Below are 10,222 nucleotides of genomic sequence, written 5' to 3' on the forward strand. Positions count from 1 at the left end.
CCTGAAACCTGTTGATTTTCTGCCCAACAAATCAATGGCTAAAGTGCAAGACCTAGTATTGTTGTTCTTAAGGTAAAATATATGTCACAATCTCTTCCCTACACAGTTTGTACTCGAGCTTTTGCCTTTACAAATGTGCTTTCCTTGCCGAAGTAATCCATTGCTGCTCTTGGATATGTAAAAAGACAGCTAAATATTGATAGGAAGTATTAATATTGATAGGAGCAGGGAGTTACTGTCCTTGTCGTTTGTGCTGCATGAATAATTTTCTGTCATTCCCAATAGATAGAGCCGGTTAAAGCAGGAAGCAAGCATCAAGGCTGGGAGACGGGGAAGGCTATGACAGCGAAATCAGAATCCAGTGAGCAATAAATTAACTCTTAAAGCCCCTGGTGCAGAGGACGGTCCCCTGTAAGTGAAGGCGTGTGCATATTTATGACGACGTACATTCAAATTAGCATGAAAGTGAAGTCTCATGAATAGCAGAGTTAGCTATCACAGGAGCAAGTTTAATGTTCAGAATACAGGATTTACAAAGGCCACATGTAATGAAGTGCTATTTGTAATTTACAGCTTCTTGTTCCTATAAATCTTGTATATTTTAGCAGTTTAGCTACTACTGTCATTACACAAGGGTACGTAGTGACTCTAAAACACAATCTGATTGTCACTTAGGCCACGCACCAATGATTAAATGGTGATCTTCTCATATTTATGCAAATTTTCCATAAAGCAGTCAGCTTGAATTTGTCTCACAGCTAGTTTGAAAGGAGTGGTCCTTGTTGTATTAATTAGAACTTAGTGAAATGACGCTTAAGGGGCAAAAACTGCATTGGAACATTCTTCAGGGAAATGGCTCATTAGTTATTGTTTCAAATCTACATCAATCAAAATCTGTTCAAAACATGAGTATAAAAAGTATACGGCAATTTCTTTAAAGATTGTCATATGATTTCCACTGTGACCCAGAAAAACAACATATGAAGACATTACTGGAAGCTACAATTAAAAGTGCTGTATGGACCTTAGTTTACAACAGCAGTTTGACGTAGCTTTGAAGCAGTAAGGTTTCTATCATAAAGAAAATGCATGAAAGATGTAATGTTTTTAATTTCTTCACAATTACCAAAACCCTTTTCATGAAAAAGTTGTTTGTATTTGTTTTGGTTCATATATCAACAAAAAAAAAGGTCAAGTTTTATTCAGGCTTTTATGTGAATTGAACATATATTTAAATTTGGGATCTAAAATGTTCTCTTTGGATCAACGTCAATAATTAAATGGAAACAAGTGACATAATATATATTTATAGGGTCAATATTTAATCATGTAAAATTGCAAAAACACCATTAGTTTCTTGAGTGCATACTGTAGTTCCTATTCTTTGGAGATGGGCCATTAATTGTTGAAAGATCTATCAGTCTAGTTCACTTTGTTATTGCCAATCAATGCATGGATTACAGTTAAATCTATACATTTCTTCTCTTCCATACTTTCGGACAAGGATGCACATGTAGAGAGAGACGCGTAGTTAATCTCTATTAAAGCCACATCCATCTTGCCCTCCACCCGACCTACATCTGACTGCTCTTCGCGCTTCAGAACACTGGAGACTGAAGAGGTAGCAGACAAATTTGTAAAAGGCTGTTTTCTCACGCTTGCCTTATATTGTGTTTCCGTCTGTATTTTTTTCCTTCAAGCTATTTCACATTTTAGCATCACAAGCTGCATCTTCAAGTCTACCGTATTTAGAAGCCAGAGTAAACAGACTCCACAGCACTGTTCAGAAAAGAACATATTTTCAGAGCATGTTTTGTAATTGAGAGCGCTCCGATGTAAACATACTTCATACTTCAAAATGGCTTTCTATTCATTTGCTTTTCTTATGTCTTTGAACATGCCAATGACTGACACCTTGTAAGTACATGGTGGCTCTCAATTACTGTTTTGAATAAGCAACTCTATTTCTTGTATTTATGTCTTTATTTTAAAATGGTGGTTGGGTGGTCTAAGCAACAACATTTAGCCTCAGTGTCGTGGGATCTAACCCTGGCTCAACAATGCCCTACGGGCCAAAAGAGCCTTAAGAAATAGTCATAAATAAATAAGAATAATTATAAAAAGGGACAGACAATGCTTATGACTTAACATGAGCCCATCAAAGTTCATGTAAACTGACCAGATTTAGCCTATTTTCTCCTGCATTCCCACCACGGAAGGTTGATGTTGAGGCAAGAACAAGGCACTTGGCATAGAACCCTCGACGACGATCAAATAGAAATACGTTTGGTAAACTTCCTCAAAACTTTATCATCATCAAATGGTCTTTTTGTTCGAATTGTTTAACCATGCAGTTATGATAAGCTTCTGTCCCCACTGTGCATGGATAAAATTCTCCATTACTGTGGTATGAAGAGAATCAGTTTCCCATGTGTACGTGTGAGAATGTTCTGGCTAACGATCCCCCCAATGTCACAGCAGATGAAGAAATGACTATGTTTCATTCGGCTGACAGCGCTGACACTAAATAGCTGTGATGACCAAGTTTTTAGGGCAAAAATCGACTTTTTGCCCACCGGGAGCAAGATATTTTAGTTGTAGAAAATGTGGAGGTGATTTAAATCCATCCAGAACTTGGTATGTGATCCAAACGTTTCCTTATAGGTTTCTCCTGATACTATGGGGACACAGGCAATCATTATTACTGATCTTTACATTCAATACATTTTAATAGCATTAATTAGATTATCGATTTTGTTTCAAACAAATACAAGACATGTGACAATAGAGTCATAATGGCTTTTAACAATTTTGTATCTAAATTTAGGATGCAAAAGGATAGGCATGGTATGAGGTTTTATTAGTTGCTCTTCTATGGCATCCATGCTGTTGCTTTTTCTAAACCAAGCAAAGAGTGACCATTAATACCAAATTCAAAGGCCCACACCGCCAGAAGATTTGAGGTTGAAGCCTTAATTCTTACCTTTCTTATTCCATTTAAAAATATTTGTCATTTTTTGAAATAGCAGCATGGAGCACAGGGCAATATGTTAATTTTAATCACAGATATCGGAGGTTGAAACGACATTGGGGGACTGGCCCACCTTTCAAGATCACCTTCAATAGGAAACAGTAGATTTGTATTTGATTTGAGATTTTGGCCCGCAGGCTTTATTAGACAGGACAGATGAGTGAGTAACTGGGAAAGAGAGGGAAGTAAAGAATATAAAGTCACAACACTGCGGCCGGCAGCAATTGGAGCATGGCATATGTGTGATCTGCCTTAAAGGTGGTATGGACGATTTTTCAGCGATTTGAGAACGCAGGCAGAAGTGCGCAGAAGAACACACACGTGCATTTGTTTATTAGCGCAACGGAGCGCATCGCATCGCTCGTCTCCCGTAGATTTCTGTCCATTTCTGAGTCAGCTCGAACTGTCTTTCTCCGTCTTCATTTTGCCCCGTACATTGAGGGAACTATATTATGATAGATCCATGCGCTTAGGCACGCGGAAACGTGGGGACGAGCCTGACGCAGCTGCAGGTGAGCAATAGGTGCGTTTTATGATTGATACGTGGCAGGACAAATGATTTATCCACGCCACGAGGAAATATGATAAAAAATTTGCTGAAAAAAATCAGGGAGTCGAGGGAAGTATTGATGAAGACTCCCTAAGGTTGGGTATAAGAGGCATCAAGGCAATTTGGCCCAATTCACTCTGTAGTCTGAGATATTTCCACATGATCCAAAAATTTTGAGAAGATAAGGTATTGATTCTGATGGGTTGCATGTGTTTATTAATCATCGGCATACAAGAAATTATGATGGAACTATTTTAAGAGGTGCTATTTTTTACCCTGGGGAACAAGTGTTATCAATATGCAACTTCTATAACTGCAAATCAATCCAAATGTCTTCCGTGTATCACTTTTGGCTTATCTCCTAAAAGCATCTCTTTACTGATAAGTTGCACGTCATCAATCACTCAAAACAATTCCAAACCAGAGCAATATGCAATAACAAAATGACATCTTGGATCCCGGTGAGATCCTCAATGCAGCTTGCCTCCTGTTTACACAAAATTCAGATCTGATAGATAAATCGCACCCATTACTCATACTTGACTAACTTTGTTTTTCTGCACAGGAGAGATGAAGCCTAAATGATAAAGTTTCAGATAGTGATCAAAACATAAAATCAATACTTCAAGAAGGTTTCAAAATATCTATGACACAGAGGTCACAGGGAATCACAAGGTCCTTATACATTACATCTGTGACTTCTCCTTTGCCTCCAATTTAGTTAATATGGACCAACTGCTGCTCGGCTCTGCGCTCGGGAAGATAATCGACAATGAAATTAAGTGGCAGCGGTTTCATGTCAGTGGGGGATTGTGGCAACCCAGGGGCTGATGGGAAGATTATGGCAATGGAATAGTAGCTTGAGGAGACATCTTTACGGGCATTGTAAGCATAACCTTGTCGTTAAGGTAAATAAACATTTTGATGGCAGATTTACATGCTACTGAAAATCATTAAAAGCTTTGTGTGTCACTTCAAAGTTTCCCCTAGAGCTAAAGTGACTGACGGAAATGAATGTAGCCTATATCAAATACTGAGAAATTTCCTGTTTGTTCTACCTGAGGCACCAACCAACATGTTTTGAAAAGGAAAAATGCCTTTTCCTTTCATATCACAAATTTGTTTTACAGTTTTAATTTCTCTGCACAATTTTCCACAAAACAAACAGCACCAGAACATGTATTAAATATTGTGGAGTGGGTGTTCGGGCATTTCCAAAAGTCATTAATGAGTTTTACACTTTGCACGATGTTAAAAATTCAAATTGTGACTGTTTGTTTTGCCAGGTTGCGTGTTTGTTAACAGTAAAAATAGAGAAAGTGCAAACAGATTCCAAGTCCAACCTCTTGTTCGCATTTTAGCCCTGATTAAACACAGGAGAAACAGTGTCTGTCAGGGCTGATTACTGATGCAAATAGGCAGTGCAAAGTAATTACAGCGGACTGGCAGTAAACACTCATAAACTTGATACTGTGCAGGAGACAAACATTTTTAGCATATACAAGGGAAATAACCCATACAAATAATAATTATAAGGGAATATTATTGTTTTGTGTTGTTTGACAGAAAATAGAGTATTAACCTATTTAATATGGAACACTTTTTATGATCACTATCCAATGTACTATGCTACTGTGCAGACAAAGAGTTTAACATTTCCATCAATGCAGTGGTCCTAACTTAATAAAAAGAGCACAAAGGTCAAACTGTTCAGGTTTTAATTTGCAGCAAAATGGCACAAGTTAGAAATAACCATTCACTATTTCACACCCACTGCTTGAAATATATAAACCCAAATTGTCTATGAGCTGGTCTACTGCACAATTAGACTACCGATCTCGTACATTCAGGCTTTCCATTACACTGTATTTTATTTTATGTAGACTATTTATTAATGTATTCCTGAATCTGCCATTTGCCACCAGATTATCTTGCTTTTACCCGGGCCTATCTTGGCATTATGTGCAAAATTGAACTCTTCAACTTGAATAATTTTGGAGCCTAAAAAGAGTTGTTTTTTCCCAAGTAGCTACATATTCAGAAAGAAGGTAGATACATGGAGTTTGTAAATGTAGGTAGAAATGGCCTCGCTTCGTTCTAACACCGGTGCATCGCTGAAGGATCTGACAAGAGGAAAGTGGTGTCTGCGACCCACCATGATGGATCCTTCCAGTGGGACTGCACATTGTAGCAGGAGCTGGACTTTCACTCTCTCTCCCCTGCCTCCCTGATGCTTTCATATCCTCACTTATTTTTTTGCTCATTTTAAACTAAATATTCAAAATATTGTCGCCATTAGATATTATATTAAATATTCAATGGACTTTAATAGAAATAGAGTTGGTTTTGCTGACCTATAGCAACAGGTGTAATAGTCACATGACATGGGGTCTGTAGCATGGCTATTGTGAGGATCTGGCTTAATGTGCTAATGAGTACAGTACTGTACTGTAACCCACTTATTTTCAGTCAAATAAAACATTATGGGATCAATCAGGGTCAGTTTGTTCTCCAAACACAAATAAAAATAAGAAAAATACCCTAAAATAAAAATATGAATAGGCCTTATTTAGGCTAAAGGGATGAAGGTAGGCTGGAGGCAGACTGTCCCAAGCTGCAGCAGGAGCACCAAGATGACCTGGACAGACAATGACAAGCGACTACTTGGTCACTACCGCATACGATGAAATGATCTTCCAGCCTCTTGCCCATCACTGATCAGCTCTGTAACTGAGAGAAGCACACCAAACCCTAAAAATACACCTCTTTATATTTACACAAATATATCTAGGTGGGATTTGTAACCATATATAATCAGATTAACTCAGAAATCAGAGGGCAAAACAGCAGAGCCTCACAGAGAGTCCAGCCAATTGTTTGTACAACAAATGATTCAGAAACAGCTTGTACAAATAGGTGATTATCATTTCAAATTATATTGCACTATTTCATGCAAAACTTGGGGAAATGTTACATAATGTGTACTCAGTTTATGCATAATAATATGTTTGTTAGCGTTGGTTGTGGCTTGAAGTTATTCAGCATCAATGTCTTCTTTGTAAACTATGAACACATTAGCGCTGCATAATGTAAATTACATAGCATACATTTGCACACAGGGAGAATAATTCCTTGGAGTTTCGTTGGTGAGAATTGTGGTCTTGAACCCAAACCTAAACATACACAGGCTATTGCAAAGGGATAGTGGTTACATAGGTACATTATCAAACATTTCCACCACCTGCTTGTCTCCATAGAAATGTGTTGCATTGCCTGGAATGTTCCACAGTATGGTATTTATCATTGCATTTACTGAATTACATAAATGTAATGCCATACAGTGGATTATTCCAGGCAAAGCATTAATGCATAGAAGAAGCAAGTGATGGGCCCTCTACCAGAAAAGTTGAATAGTGCACCTCTACGATAAATACTTTGTGATGGTGGTATTATATTATTCCTGCCATGTGTCTTTGTTTTTACCATTGGTATATGTTCAAACTGACCCAAAAGTAAATCTTAGATCACATTTTTTCCTGAATTAATAAACTTGCACAGCAGTTCTTAGATTGCCTGGTTCTGTGGGAAGCCATTGATGTCTTTCACACAGTGGAAGCATTTCTGTAAATTGCTCTATGATCAAAAGTGTGTTAACAGCTGTACTTTTAAGTCCACATTCACACTGGCTCTGCAGGACGTGGTCTGGAAAGGAACATCCACGCAGCTTACTTGTTGAACAGAGAATCCCTGCAAAGTCAATGATGGACTCTTTTACTGAAAAGCTACTTGCTAATCCCGCTAATGGCTTCTTGAGGACGCTGTAGCTATCTGATCAGCTCCCCAGTCTATTTAGACAGCCTTATCTCAGGTTATTTCAAGGGGATTTGTGGGGAAGTTGAAATGTGACATATCTATTGAGGAGGAGGAACTGACAATCACTTGAGGGACCAGAAATGACTTTCTTTAAGCTCTGGAAGCACCGCAGGCATTACCAGCCTTAATACCACTGTCCTACACACTTTTTATTCATCCCAGAGGGGACATCTTCATGTCATGAGGTCAAAGTGAAAACATCCAGAAGTCCTAACGTGCCCTGGAGACTCATATCTGTCAATGTTTATAATTTATGTGAAATACAAAAGAAGATTAAGCTTTGGATGTCATATCATGTGAATTGTGTGCTTGTCCAGAGCAGATCCCAAGGTCAAAGAGGTGCATGCATGAATGTGAATGAATCAGCTGTGATGAGGTTTACTACCCCTGCGCAATGATGACTTCAGCATGCGACGTGTCATCCAAACAAAGCACAGTGAGCGAGCCAGGTCCGCAGCACACGACCACCTCTGTTTGAATGTACAAAGACACATTATGCAAGACAATCATCAAAGACCCTGAATACAGGAAAGTAATCGCTATTATTTTGGTAATGTTGGGAGAACAAAGGTCCAATCTTAATGCAAGCAGAGCGGCTTACACAGAAACATGAAACACCTCCACTATATTTAAATTTCCACCTGATTGTCTCTGTAATAGATAGTTTACTGAGGACATGAACAGCTCATAACTCAAAAATAGTCACTGTTTGCTATTTATAAAACTTGTCCAGAACACAGTTGGTCTGCAGTATGAACTGTTAGAGTGACATCTACAGAAAAGCATCAAGTTATCTATATTTTAATTTTAGTCCAATATGTGGGCAATACATTTATATGAAAAGGAGCTTGTTGGGAAAAGGTATACAGTGATATTTCAGCTCTTTTATGTTCTATGTCCAAGATCACAGATGTCATTGTTTCCAGTGAGTGTAAAAAACAATAAAGCTGCAAGTAGAATAAGTTGTTTTTAAGATTGATTGAGCATGCCAACATAAGCCGATGCTCTTAGCTTTGTTGATACTGTGGCCCTCAGGTGCTATCATGAACACAACATCAATAAACTGCCCTAGTCATTGATCCAAGGCCATTTTTTCCTTTAGTGAAAATGTCAAACTGCTGGCCGTCACATGGGACCGGAACGGTGCTGTGTCTGTGAAAGCCATCTAGCACAGAATAAAGTAAGCTCCGATCAGCCATTTGAATGAACGGCATCTGGCTTCAGGGCCAGGGTTACTGGCACCAGCAGAAAAGAATCTTCAATAAAATATGAGGCAGGCCCAAAGGGCTACATTCTGTCGAAGAACTTCATAAGAAACACTAAATTAGTCATTCGGAGTGTGGTGTTCTCAGCCCTAAATATGGTATCCCCCTCGTCTTTAGCCTAATTTCAGATTGATCTAATTTACGGCTGTCCCTCCCTGTGGTCACACTCACTGTTATTGGTGCTATAATAACGATCATGATAACATAAAAACGATGTTAATGACCGTCAGGCATTGTGATGGAATGGGTCTTATTATCCTTTTTATACGTTGCCTCAGGTTAATCATACATCATCAAGTCATTATTATTTTACATTGAATAGTGTAGTTTAGTCTATTATTGGACTTGGGGATATGGAACCTATGAGCAATTTTTTTGTGAAGGTCAGGTGAGCAATGCATTTTGATAGATAGTAATTGACTAAAACGTCTCTTCTGTGGAGAAATAATAGGATTCAGAGTCCACCAGCTGAAACCTAAGGTATCGACAAAGTGAAAAACAAGCGGTCTCTCTCTCCATCTTATTTACTGCTGCTGCGAGCTAACCAATTTAGCGCCCCCCCCCCCCCCCCCCCCCCCCCCTCTCAGTGAGCTGTAATGGCTTTTTGGCTGTCAGCTCTTTAAATCCTTAAGAGACCACTGTCCAGCTCCAAGAGGTCAGGCCAGAACAGACACTGCACAAATAGACCGTTTGGGAAATAAAGCCCCATGTAATTATTAGAAACAGGTAAATACTATGTTGTCTCATCAAATCTAATTTCCTCAATAGTTGAAACAGCTGTATTTGCACAACTAAATGAGTGATTAGCATATGCAAGTCATCTGAGAGTAAATCTATTAGAGTTTAGCACGTCTGAGGTGCTGCGCTGCGTTTTGTGTGGTGTTTGTGAGCGAGTGGAGAGAGATCATATGAGGGTCCCACATCCAGCAGAGAGGCATCGTTCACCCTGCGGGCGTCTGCTCTCATCAATCACAATCACATTGGCATTACATGGCACAAAGTCAGGCAGTGTCCACTCACTCAAGGAATTGACAGAAGAGGCACAGAGATGAGATTGAAACCAAGGAATGCTAATTTATCCAGAGCCTGTGAGATGGGATGATTAAAGACTCAATTTCCCAGAGGTTAGTGTGGTGCGATCACATCTTACAACTAACTGATGGAGTACGCTCTTCTGATGGCACTGATGTGACCGCCACTAACATGGGCCAGAGCAGGATTAAATATTCTGTTAGACTTAAGAATTCACTCAGTGGCCCCGCTTAGGCAGCTGAACCCGGCTATCAAAGCGTTTCTTCATACTTCAGTGGATGTAAGTGCGCAGGCAGAAGGAGGACCTCAGATACATAGCACTAAGCCCTGAAACGCCGCCATCCAACATCAAAAACTTCAAAAGAAGAGCGCTGTGCCACGCATTATCCCCACGTGTGTCCTGGTGCAGCAGGTTTTATCGCTGCCATGCCTTTATGGCTCTGCTTTTGAGCAACCCTTTTATGTTTGTTT

Source organism: Eucyclogobius newberryi, unplaced genomic scaffold (assembly GCF_026437365.1).
Source record: "Eucyclogobius newberryi isolate DKJ021-1_F unplaced genomic scaffold, fEucNew1.0.hap1 SCAF_1, whole genome shotgun sequence".
Classification (NCBI taxonomy): Eukaryota; Metazoa; Chordata; class Actinopteri; order Gobiiformes; family Gobiidae; genus Eucyclogobius; species Eucyclogobius newberryi.